Raw genomic sequence first — 12,235 nt, 5'->3', positions numbered from 1 at the left:
TATTTATTAGTATAGATTATTTTGTAACTAGTTGACTCGCCCCGACTTCACACGGGGCCTACCTATAGACGAATACGAATGTGTCTATATTAATATTCGGATGAAACATAATAATTATTAAGTATCGATATAGAGTCCAAAACAGTATTTTTGGGATTCCTGTATTCAAAAGGAAAAAATAGGATCCTTATAGAATCACTTTTTTTTCGTCTTGTCTTCGACTTGTCTGTCGTGCCTGTCAATTACTTAGAGGGAATCTAAAATTGAGTTCCCGTTGAACTAGAATCATGGAGTTAGGCAAGTTGCAATGTAATGTAGCACAAGTAAAGTTAAGGCCCCGAAAACTGAATTTTTGTTACATCACAAAAAAGATATATTTACGGGAATTTGTGTTCCCGCCCAAATAATTAGTTTACTTAAACACATCAAGATCGGTCGGTCATTCTGCGCTCGCTTCACGCTGAAAACTGAACCGATTTTTACCTCCTGAAATTACTTTAAAAAAAATCACCCAGGAGAAGCCGGAAGGTCGACTCATCTAGTTTTTTCATAAAAGGAATCTAAACAAGTAAGTACTTAGGTACCTACCTAGATCTAAATTAAAATTGTGTTTAAAAAAATCACAAAATCTCACTAAAAATGCGAAATTTGATTAAATTGTTAACGATACATATATAATTGGACATAAAGACGATAAAATTCCGGAAATTAATATTTTACAGTTTGTAGGCCTACCTTACATCGTTAAACCAACAACTATTAAAATGTTCGAAACGCATTCTTTGATCCGGTTACGACCTCCAATCAGCGCAAATAAACCAATCGTACTACACTCTTGATTTACAAATTACTTCCATACCATAAATTGGAAACTAACTGCTAGGTATCTACTACGAGTGTGAAACTCATTTGTAACTCGATTGAAATCAGGGACTTAGAAATAAAATTAAAAATCGCAAATGGTACAGAAATCGTAATTGAGTGAACTAAAAAGCGCACAAGCGAAAACACTGGCTTTGCTGCGTGTAAGGGAAAAATATCTAGTGTACTAGAATTAAGGTAGTTAACGATTGTATAAATTAGTTATTATGAAAATTAAAAAATCTCTTTTCATGGAAAATCACCTGTCAAACCGCTGTGGAAAAAATAGTATCAAATAGTATTTATTTTGTTTAAAGTAGTAGGGGTGCGTAGTTAAATCAAGTAGACGTTATAAATTATTATTATTGGTAACGAATGAAGTCGTTAATAATTCTTGACTAACTATTGCTACTGACCATCATTAAATAAAGACTATTATTACAAATGTTTGATTGGTTTGATTACAAGTGTAAATTAAAAATTTATAACACCCCCGACGATCCAAAGTATTTGAGTTTTCCAAAACATCATTTTCAAATAAATAATTATGTATTTAGGCAACGTCCATCTTGACAGCTTGACATTTATTTGTCTATTGACATAATATTATGAACCTAACGGTTATCTAACCTTCTTTTCTACAAGAAAACTAGAAAAGAGCTGATAACTCTTAAACGGCTGAACCAATTTTTTTAGATTATAGCTAAGAACACTCTCGATAAAGCCACCTTTCAAACAAAAAAAACTAAATTAAAATCGGTTCATTCGTTTAGGCGCTACGATGCCACAGACAGATACACAGATACACAGATACACAGATACACAGATACACAGATACACAGATACACAGACACACAGATACACAGATACACACGTCAAACTTATAACACCCCTCTTTTTGGGTCGGGGGTTAAAAATACATTTCAAATAATAATAATAATAATCAATGTTTACATCCAGCGTGCAGCCTCGCGATGATATTTTCTTGTAAAGCTAAACACCCGCGTGCAAGACGCTTCCTTCGGGCAAGGTCGAAGGGCTAGGGGGCGAATTTCCCGCTTGGTTTGGTCCTAGCTGGTAGTACAAGAAAGTCTTATTCAAGCCTCATGAACCTAGTCAAAGTTTAGATCAAGAGCGCAGCTTTGCGATAATGTTTTGTTGCAAAGCTAAACACCCTTGCAAGAACTTTGCTTCAGGCAAGGTCGAAGAGCTAGAGGGCGAAGCGGTCCGTTTGGTATGAACCTGGCTAATACAAGAAAATTTAATTCAAGCCTCATGAACCTAGACTCAATAAGCAAAGTTCACACTAAGCGCGCAGCCTCACGATAATCTATACTAATATTATAAAGAGGAAACCTTTGTATTTTTGTATGTTTGTATTGAATAGGCTCAAAAACTACTGGACCGATTTCAAAATTTCTTTTACCATTACTTAGAGGGATTCTTCCGAATCCGTATAGGCTATATTTTATCCCGGAAAATAGATAGGATTTTTCATGGCAGTGAAAATTGTGGAGTAAGGCGTCAAAAAAACTGCCGTACGTTAACGATCCTCGCGAACGCTGCCTAAATGGCCACCCGTGCGAAGCCGGGGTGGGTCGCTAGTGTTTTGTAAAGCTAAACACCGACGTGATAGACGCTTGCTTCGGGCAAGGTGGAAGAGCTAAAGGTCTAGGCGGCTCGCTTGGTTTGCACCTGGCTAGTAACACAAGAAACTCTCATTGAAGCCCCATGAACCTATCTATCATCAACAACTCCACAGTCTGAATCAAGATCGACACGGCAGATCTTCACGTCACGTCCAAATGACACTGCGATGATCTCATTGCGTTTTTGCACGATCTTTATGCTCTCATCTCAAAAACATAACATCGAAAAACCTGTTCTTAATAGATTTTGAACTCTAATTTAAAGTGGATTAAGCATAATTTTGTGTGCGATTGAAATAAAAAGGTAAAGTTATTTTGTTAAGTCACTGTGAGAATTTTTAGACATCCGTTTTTCTTTGGGAACTTTTCATCAAGGTGTACCTATGTTTACTTATTCAAATCTATAAATAAGCTTGAAAAATGTTCAAATTCTGTAGTTTTTCTCAATTTGTTAAGAAATACCGAATTAATTTTGATTGAATTTTAATAAGTGCATTTTAATGACTTTAAAATTACGAGACTAATTTAAACGGTGTCAATGCTCAAGACGTAGGTAGGCTGCTAATAAATAATTAATTAAGAATGTATTAAAAATCATTAGTATTTGGTAAAATCTTTGTTTTTTTCTTGTCTATATTGTTTCTGTTAATCGGAATTCAATGAGAAGATACAAGGAAGTAACTCTAGCGCTCTAGCGGTCTCCATACAAACGTATATTTCTCATTTAATCAATCTCAATAAAATTTTGTAAACACGTTAAGTATACCAGATATCTGTCTTTGGCTCTCCTGATTTCCATAAAAATGTGGAATTTTGAATATTGATTAGTATTCAAATTCGAACCAAAGTACGTTTGTATGGAGGGCGCTGGGGAAACTTCTCTTAATACTAGGAATTCAGTACAAATGCTAATTCCGATGTAATACAACGGTATCCTCTACTCGCTGTAGGTATATCGGAAAGAGATCACAGTACACCGAGATGTATCTTACAAACGAGACAATGGTCCCGCTGCATTGTCGCCAAGGTTAAGTGGACATTTACCATATCTAGACAAAACTGTTTCTGTTACACAGATCGAATACTTAGAGAAGATACCTAGGACTACTATACTGGCGTCTGCATAAACTAAAATTGATAAGGCCAACGTGTGACAAATGAAACTAGGTTTTCTAATGTTTTATTATGTAGGATAGGTATACTTATTTCCTTAAACCTAAATTGAAACTAAAAAAAAAATGTAAGTACTTACCTAATTAAATTAAAAACTAAAATGAATTAAATTGAATCTAAACCTTCATCGAGACCACTGCAGCGTGGCATTATATCCAAGGTAGCTGCCGGCTCTCGGGTCCCCTGTTGACTCGATAACCCTTTTCAAAATTTCCTCAAAAAGAGCTCGAGCCCCACGGCCCCAAGGTCTTCATTTGAAATTTAAAAAAATTGAAAAAAGTTAGTTTCGTGCCCGTCATCAAACCTCGACCTCTCAAATAGAAAGCAGATACACCAGGCTGTTAGAAAATTAATAGCTCTTATCAAAACTGCATGGTCCCGTTACATTGATAACCTGACCTGCTAAACTGGCCCAACTGAAGATTTTGCATTTCCGAGAGTAAATAGTTACTTTAATAAGCTAGCTTGTGCCCTGTCACCAGCTGTCCGTTCGGTGCGCGGCAGACACGGAGTACTGAGGGAATTCAAATCGCAAGCAGCGATTACACATCCGATATTGGAAATAGGGAATATTATTTTAATGGAGGACTTGTATTTTGTTGGGTTTGTTAGTTGGGCCACTTTATAAGTGGAAGCGGTTTTGATTTTAAGTGTTTCGCGCCTCAAAAGGAAAAAGGAACCATTATAGGATCACTTCGTTGTCTGTCTGTCTGATGTGTTTGTCCAGAAACCTATACTTCAAGTTGATCTAGAATTAAAGCTTTTAAAAGAACTAAAATCTCATCCTCCACTCTAGGAATATTGTGCTCAGTCATTCTTAATTCTAAGTTAAAAGACATACCCATAAAGAAATGACTAAATTCTCACTCTCGGCCCATGGAATATTGTAGAACACCAGTTCAATCGAGCTTTAAATAAACTGACGCATAAAAAAAAGGTTTTTGGCCATTGTAAAAATTTCTGTGCCTGATCATTAAAGTATCTTGACACTTTTTTGAATTTACACGTGGTTTAGCGAATAGTTTCGCTATAAATCGCTAGAGCGTGTAACTTGCGCCATACATTATGACATGTACCGAACAGACACGCAAGCTGGCCGACAAGATGGCACTGACGATACGTCAATGTTGTCGGATTATAATGACGACGCATCTCGCCATTAGCCTTATGTTGTGGCTTTACAGGAACAGTTTGTCCCGATATGGTGAACGTGGAGGCTTTAGGCGTAACAATGCATTGCCATTATTCTTCCTTTAGGAGTCCACTGTTTTATTTTGACACTTATTTCCATATCTATACCTATAACTCATGATCGGTATAATGTTTAAGAGGGGTCTCTCCGTCACTCTCTTCATACAAACGAAGTTCCAATTTCATTTGAATATTAAGCAACCAAAGTCCAAAAAAATTTCATGGACTTTGGTTGCTTAATATTCAAATGAAATTGGAACTGCAATTGTATGAAGCGAGTGACGGAGAGAGCCCTGTTAAATGTTTTTGCCAATGATACCTTGATGTTTTTCTTCAAAAATCGCTAGCGTACATAATGATCTTACTGGACTAGGTACAATTATTTCGTAGTACTTACCCGTACTAAGTTTTTTTTGTTTGTTCCAGAAATCGGAAACGATGGGCTGTAGTCGTATAAAAAAATAACGATAAACAAAAAAAGGTAAGTAAATCATAAAATTATGTATAATTAAATCATCGGGTAACTTTTTTTATAAGGAATAATCAAATAGTGTTTAGGTCTAGTTTTAAGTGTTATAATAATAGAGGCTTAAAGACTTACGAGAGCCACATGGTCGCATTAGTGACAGCTCTTTGATGGAGAACAAAAAAATCTTACCTAGATATCTTAAAGGAAAAGATCTTACAGAAATCTCATCAAGGCTCACTCAGACAAACTTCAAAGCATATTTCCAAATGTTTAACGAGATCTATCGCAGGTTAATAGGTAGGTACTTTGTATGAATCAGGAATAGAACCCAGTCCCAATTAAACAACAGCTCGCGGCAACAAGGTAGGTACGATAACGTCGACTCGTCAGATTGATATATAGCCCGTATACTTAAAGATCCCAGATTCTAGGGCTGTTATCTAGCAATCTAGATAGCTTCACTATCTAGGTCATACCTTTAGGCTGATTGAGACCTGTTTCTTACGGGCGGGTTGAACGGAGAAACGGATAGGCTTTTAAAACTTGATATTTTGTAATGTTGTTTAGATAAAGTACTTATTGCAAAAACTTAGTAGGTATTCATATCTAATATGAATTTTCCAATACCATGGTGTTTTCCAGAACAGAATTATTTTTAGGAATTCACTATCAAACTAATATTGTAAAGGCGAAAGTTTGTGTGTATATGTGTATGTTTGTTACTGTTTCACGCAAAAACTACTTTAGAACTTTTACTAGAATTTGTGGATTTTCATAAAAATACGTAGTTTCAAAGTAAGGACGGACGCGCTCAAAAGGATAGTCCTCTTAAGAGTCAAGACACACAAAACGTTATGAATCGTATCTACTTAATTTAAAAACTATTAATTGTACGACTCCAAAACGATTAACCTTAAATTAAATCGGGATTAAACTAATTAAAACTCTCCACACAATAATCAATTAATATCCCACGGTGAAGATTCATAGTCATTTAAAATTATAGAAGCCGAATATAACTAATAATAAATAATAATAGGTGTAATAATGATACTGAAAGTCGATACCCTACGCTACGCATTCATTAGAAAATTATTAAATGATTTTCAAAATAACGCATGCGCGCTTTTGTGTGGGATCGAATCATCGATAATTACCACAGACAAAGGAGAAATGTAACAACACTATCCATACAAAAAGAAAAAGGGATCAGCCTTAGTGATGTGCCGCCGAACAAAAGATCGATATCGACGCGCGGGTGGCTTCGATTTTATAAATAAATTAGTTTTAATTGAAACGTCAGTCAGTGCTGGGCAAGATGCGTGTGCGTTTTTTTTTTATTATAAGGGCGGATGTAGATTGAACGCTTAATGCTCCTTTTGAATGCAATTAACACGTTGTATCATATCTAGAATACAAGTATGTGTATCATCTAATAGCATTCTTAACTTATTAAAGTCAATTAGTTACGCTTATTTTTTTAATTAGATCAAAGTATCGGACCACTTGGTCAAAAAGTTATATGGATTAATCGAAGTATCTGTGAATCATAAAGATGTGTTGTTTTCTGTTTTTAACCCCCGACCCAAAAAGAGGGGAGTTTTAACTTTGACATGTGTATCTGTGTATCTGTCTGTGACCTCGTAGCGCCTAAACGAATGAACCGATTTTAATTTAGTTTTTTTTTGTTTGTAATAGTCGATATTATGCCATGTCACATTTGTGTGTGTTTTCGAACGAGACTAGAGATCACATTTTACGAGAATTCTATGATGAAAAAGAATTCTAGTCGTCTTCATTGATCCACAGTAAGCCATAAATCTACAGCCGGGCATACCTCTCTTGTAGAGAGTCTCTACAAGAGACCGTGACGTGTAGAAGTTCTACACGTCACGGTCTCGCACCGCCCTGAATCCAGCGACTCCCTGCAACTCTCGGCGATATCGTCTGTCCACCTATAGGAAGTCTGATAATGCTGCAATTTCTGGTGCGAGGTCCACCACTCCAGCACATTGGGTTGGGACCCCAACGACTGTCGTAACTATATGTACCCCGCCAATGCCAATTCAGCTTTTTAACTTGTTGAACTATATCAGTAACTTAGATTCTTCTTCAGATCTCCTCAAACTGCTCTTTCTTTTGATGAAAAAAATTCTATGCTAATTTATTCTTTGACTACGTGTTGCTTGATATAAATAATGTTACATTGTCCTACTTTTTCGGGAAGCACAATGATCCGATGACTAAGCAACAAAATCATTTTAAGCCGATTAAAAATATATTTATTGCTAATTTATTCTCTGTGATCCAGTAAGGGCCTACCACAACGGATTACAAGTTGAACGGCGACTTTCTATTCACAATCATTTCTATTTTGCTTTCGTATTTGTAACCTTATACAAGAAGAATAAGGTTGAGAATATTTTGTTGTTATATCTATCGGGATCTAAGTACAGCGAATTAAACATTCCACAGATTCCTAGCGTTATATTTGTAAGGTTAGATATGTCTTGGACTTAGTTTTGTTTAAAATGTCCATTGTCCGGCCTTTGTTTACGAATATCGCCGCGAAATACCGATACCTACCACTGTACCGATAAATAACGATAACGGAACAGGTAGTTAATAGTTACCTTTATAGAATTTTCTCACAGTCTCTACCTCAATGCAGCTGTGTTAAATACTTACATCGCAAGCTAGATCCGATTTCTCCTCATGACTATTTGAGGAATCACCTGTACGACAACTTTTTAACTATACAACCTATGTCCAATAGAATACATTTATCGGTAGGCCACGACGACGGCGCTAAATCTTTCTAGGTTTTCTTTTTCTACTTCATTATCTCTTTCAGAAAATCTAGATAAATAAAAAAGAAATTGGCATATTGAAGTACAGCCCAAACTCTGGTACACAAGTTTATAGTAGCCAGTAGCTCGAACATTGGTACTATAAACTTGATAATTTGCATGTTGGTTTACGGCCTAAATTTATAATTATTATAATAAATGTAACTTTTTTCCACATTTCGTAATAAGAAACATAGATGTGGACATGTGTGGAAACCTGGCCACTTGAGTGATACCATATAGTTCGTGGGCTGCCATCTATACCTACTATCCTACGTCAATGTCCGCGAACAATATTCCCTCGTCTGTACATGCCCTAACTGCAACCTCAAGACAAACCGCAAACCGATTGTCCACCTGCTCCTAATACCAATCACGATTCACATAAAATGGCGTCGATTTATTCCGTTTAGTAAAAATAAATCCCCAGGTCACCGCTGTTCACGCTTCCAATTACCCGACTACCGCGTTGTAGTAACGTGAATGGCCGGCTTTATTTTTATTTATAGGTTCTAAGGATTTATCGCTAATCTTTAATTTCTGTACCAATAAATCTTGTTAGATTAAATAAACTGTTTTTAAGTCGGGTTCGTTTAAACATTAAATTAATTGAACAAAGTTAATTTAATTCCAACAAATTGATTTTATATTAAGAATTTCTATAGAAATTGAATTTTAGATAAATGAAATAACACTAGAACTAAGTACTGACAGAATATTTTATTACTTTCAGAAAGACAAGGAAATAATTTTTACTCCTCTTTTTTAGTGCCTCTTCCTAACAGAACAGAGTAGGTACTATTGTACTAATTGTCTGGATATCTTAAAATCTATTTTAGGTGGTAGGTACGTATGTTAACACCTAATGCATAGAACTTTTTGGATTTTTATATATTTTATTTATTTTTTGCTTTAAAAATACGAAAAACAGTACTCAATTAAGTACGTAACTGCAAGTTTATAAACCCCAGTTTAAACTAAATTCACACACAAATATAACCATTTTTAGGGTTCCGTACCTCAAAATGAAAAACGGAACCCTTATAGGATCATTTTGTTGTCTGTCTGTCTGTCTGTCTGTCTGTCTGTCCGTCCGTCTGTCAAGAAAACCTGTAGGGTACTTCCCGTTGATCTAGAATCATGATATTTGGCAGGTAGATAGGTCTTATAGCACAAGTAAAGGGATAAATCCGAAAACCGTGAATTTGTGGTTACATTATTTAAAAAAAATGTGTTTAAATTTTCAAAGCAAGATAACTAGGTATACCAAGTGAGTTATCTCTTGTACATTCTAAAACAGATTTTTATGAAAAAAATACCCGAGTACGGAACCCTCGGTGCGGAGTCCAACTCGCACTTGGCCGGTTTTTAATACATTTAAATTAAAGTTAGAGGGAAAAGACAACATTAAACCTACGAAAATATTAATTTAGGTCGATCAATATTCCGTTAATAGTAAATCCACTGGCGGTAATTTATATTGGGAATTGTATAAAATTATCAGTGTGCAATGACTTCGATTCAATGGGCGTAATAAGTCATGGCAGTAAGCGAATTTGACAGCTCTATAGGGAGTAGTTTATTATACAGAAAATTCTTGATTTTATGAACTCGGAAATAACGGTAAAAAGGAAGAAAAATTACCTAAAATCGAACCATGGGAATTCAATAACATTTATCAATGTACTGGCTTTATATGATTTTGACAGCTGCATTAAAAAGTAATTATCCAAGAATTCGATGATTATGGGAAAGTTTATTATGTTGATAAATTGATCATTTTATTTCATTGAATTCGAACTTTGGATATAACGGTACAAGTGAATAAATTATTAGTACGTTATACCTATTATTAAGTTATTTTTTATTTATCGATATTCTTGCCGTTCATCATGTTAACGTCCCTATAGGTCATGAAGTTTAATTTTCGTATTTTTTTTTTAATTTCATGAATATTTTTCATATCATGGAAATTAAGTTAGATATCCGTACTTCCATACTAATCTATAGTAACATTACAAATGCGAATGAGTCTCTGTCTGTCTGTCTGCCAGCTTTTCACGGCCCATCTGTTTAACTGATTTTGACAAAATTTGGTACAGAGATAGCTTGTATCCCGGGGAAGGACATAGGCTTTTTATCCCGAAAAATCAAATCGTTCCCACGGGGCTTTTCAATAACTTAAATCCACATGCATAATTTTGCGAGCAATAGCATTTTTATATTATCTATTGAGCACAGAGATGGCTTGCATTTCGGAGATTGATATGGGTTACTTTTTATCCCGGAAAACCACGGATTTTTTTCAAATAACTGACAGCTACATGGACAAATTCGCGAGCATCAAAAGCCTGTTACAAATTAACACTTAATTATTTGCAAAAATAAGGTAAAATCGCTAAAGCTTATGATTAGAACCGTTTAAACATAGTTCGTTCTCACGTCTTGGAATGCTAAGGCGTTTTCACATTGTGAAGATAATTAATGGAAAAAAGCTTTTGACCCGAAGCGCCTATTATGTCAATAGTGAATGTAATCGTCATTTCTTACGACATACAAAAGGTGCGAACTTGGATAGGTGTCGTAAAATTGAGCTGTGTAAAAATATTACATAATTTGACTAATTCTGTTGTATACAAGCTCTGAACTAAACTAAATGACAGGTTCATCTAGTGCTATCCTTTTCCGAATGGAATATTTTGAAAGAGATACCTAGCAAACATTTTTTGTTTGCAATTCTTTGTTTGAACTTTGGGTGTAATTTCTAAAAATCCTTTCTTAGTGAAGGTCTACGTTTTAGAAAATTCCTACATGCAAAATGTTGGATAGAAGCAGGCATTACCTTGTGGTCTGTGGAAGTCCATACATAATAAACAACAACAACCCAAAACTGACAATCCATATAAGTATGTAGTACAATATGCAGCATGCGATATGCGCCTCCCGAAATCACACTGCTAATATGCATTAATAGGTCTTAAGAGATCGCAACTCTCAAATTAGAGGCACTTTTTGTTTGAAGATAGCCTTCAAACAGAAAAGTTGCTAAAGGGCCTCTTTTTGTTGGTTTATCAATTTAGTCGCTTAGTCCCGACCTTCACTTAGATATTATTTAATATCTTTGGTACCTATAAACTTGGAAGATATTTCCTATTCAGTATTCACTACAGAGTGCGTTTCTAGACTACATTGTTATAAGATGGACACAATACAGGCGGGGCCGCAAGCGTAAACTAGTACCAAACGTACTCCATAAAACGCTTCAACTGCACATATTATAAATTCCAACTAACACTATCTAAAAGCTTATCTTCCCGGCTATCCCATAGAAATACCCCGCTTGAATCGTACGCCATAACGCCATAAAATATGGCAGCAGTTCTTATAACAATAAGAACTTCGCAATTTATTATGACGATTACAATCGCAACCGATATTAATGCTTTGTTTGTTATAGAGTCCGTTTGGTTTAGCTAGTGCACTTACTTATGTACTTGACAACACGAAGGCTTATGTGCGCGTAGACTCTATCATTTGTAGCAAATGATCAAGTGAACATTTTCTGGCTCGATATACGATTATACAAAGCAGACATGTGGGAATTTGTATTAATGAAAAACTAGGTCTTAGCCTGTGAATTTACCCAAAATTAAGGGCATATTTATATCCTGTTATTTATTTTAAATATTTAAGCGTCAGTGCAACAGCGTTAATCGTGTAATTGTGGGTAATGTCATGGGTAACTCCATCAGGTATGAAATCCAAATATATAAACAGCCGTTTCTTGTCTCCTTTTTGTCAGCTTGAGACCCGGTTCTTTGTCCGTTACATCGTTATGTTTGTCTTGTAGATTAAGAACTAAGACCAGTTTCTGTAATAATTTATTTCAATTTTATTGATAAAGTTTTACCTATCTGAATCTTTATCACACACTCAGTCTGTGATCTATAAAGGGTACTTCGACTTTGCTCGACTTTTTTTTCGACTTAAGTTTCAGTTCAAATGATTTGTGCCAGCGTCTCATCACTGTCACTGACACTGTC

At 35.4% G+C, this 12,235-nt stretch overlaps 1 protein-coding gene across 4 annotated transcripts in view; it reads left to right on the top strand.

Annotated features, from left to right (window-relative positions):
• LOC123868119 overlaps positions 1-12,235 on the top strand; it is a 114,267-nt gene that overhangs the window by 67,414 nt on the left and 34,618 nt on the right. For 3 of the 4 annotated variants that reach the window (XM_045910488.1, XM_045910487.1, XM_045910486.1), the window contains exon 2: positions 5,301-5,355. The exons of the other annotated variant lie outside the window; for it this stretch is intronic. The gene's annotated coding sequence lies outside the window, so the exon portion shown is untranslated. The remainder of the gene's footprint in view (positions 1-5,300; positions 5,356-12,235) is intronic. 4 annotated transcript variants of the gene reach the window in all.

Source organism: Maniola jurtina, chromosome 9 (genome assembly GCF_905333055.1).
Source record: "Maniola jurtina chromosome 9, ilManJurt1.1, whole genome shotgun sequence".
NCBI lineage: Eukaryota > Metazoa > Arthropoda > Insecta > Lepidoptera > Nymphalidae > Maniola > Maniola jurtina.
This window is presented reverse-complemented; position numbering and strand designations above follow the sequence as displayed.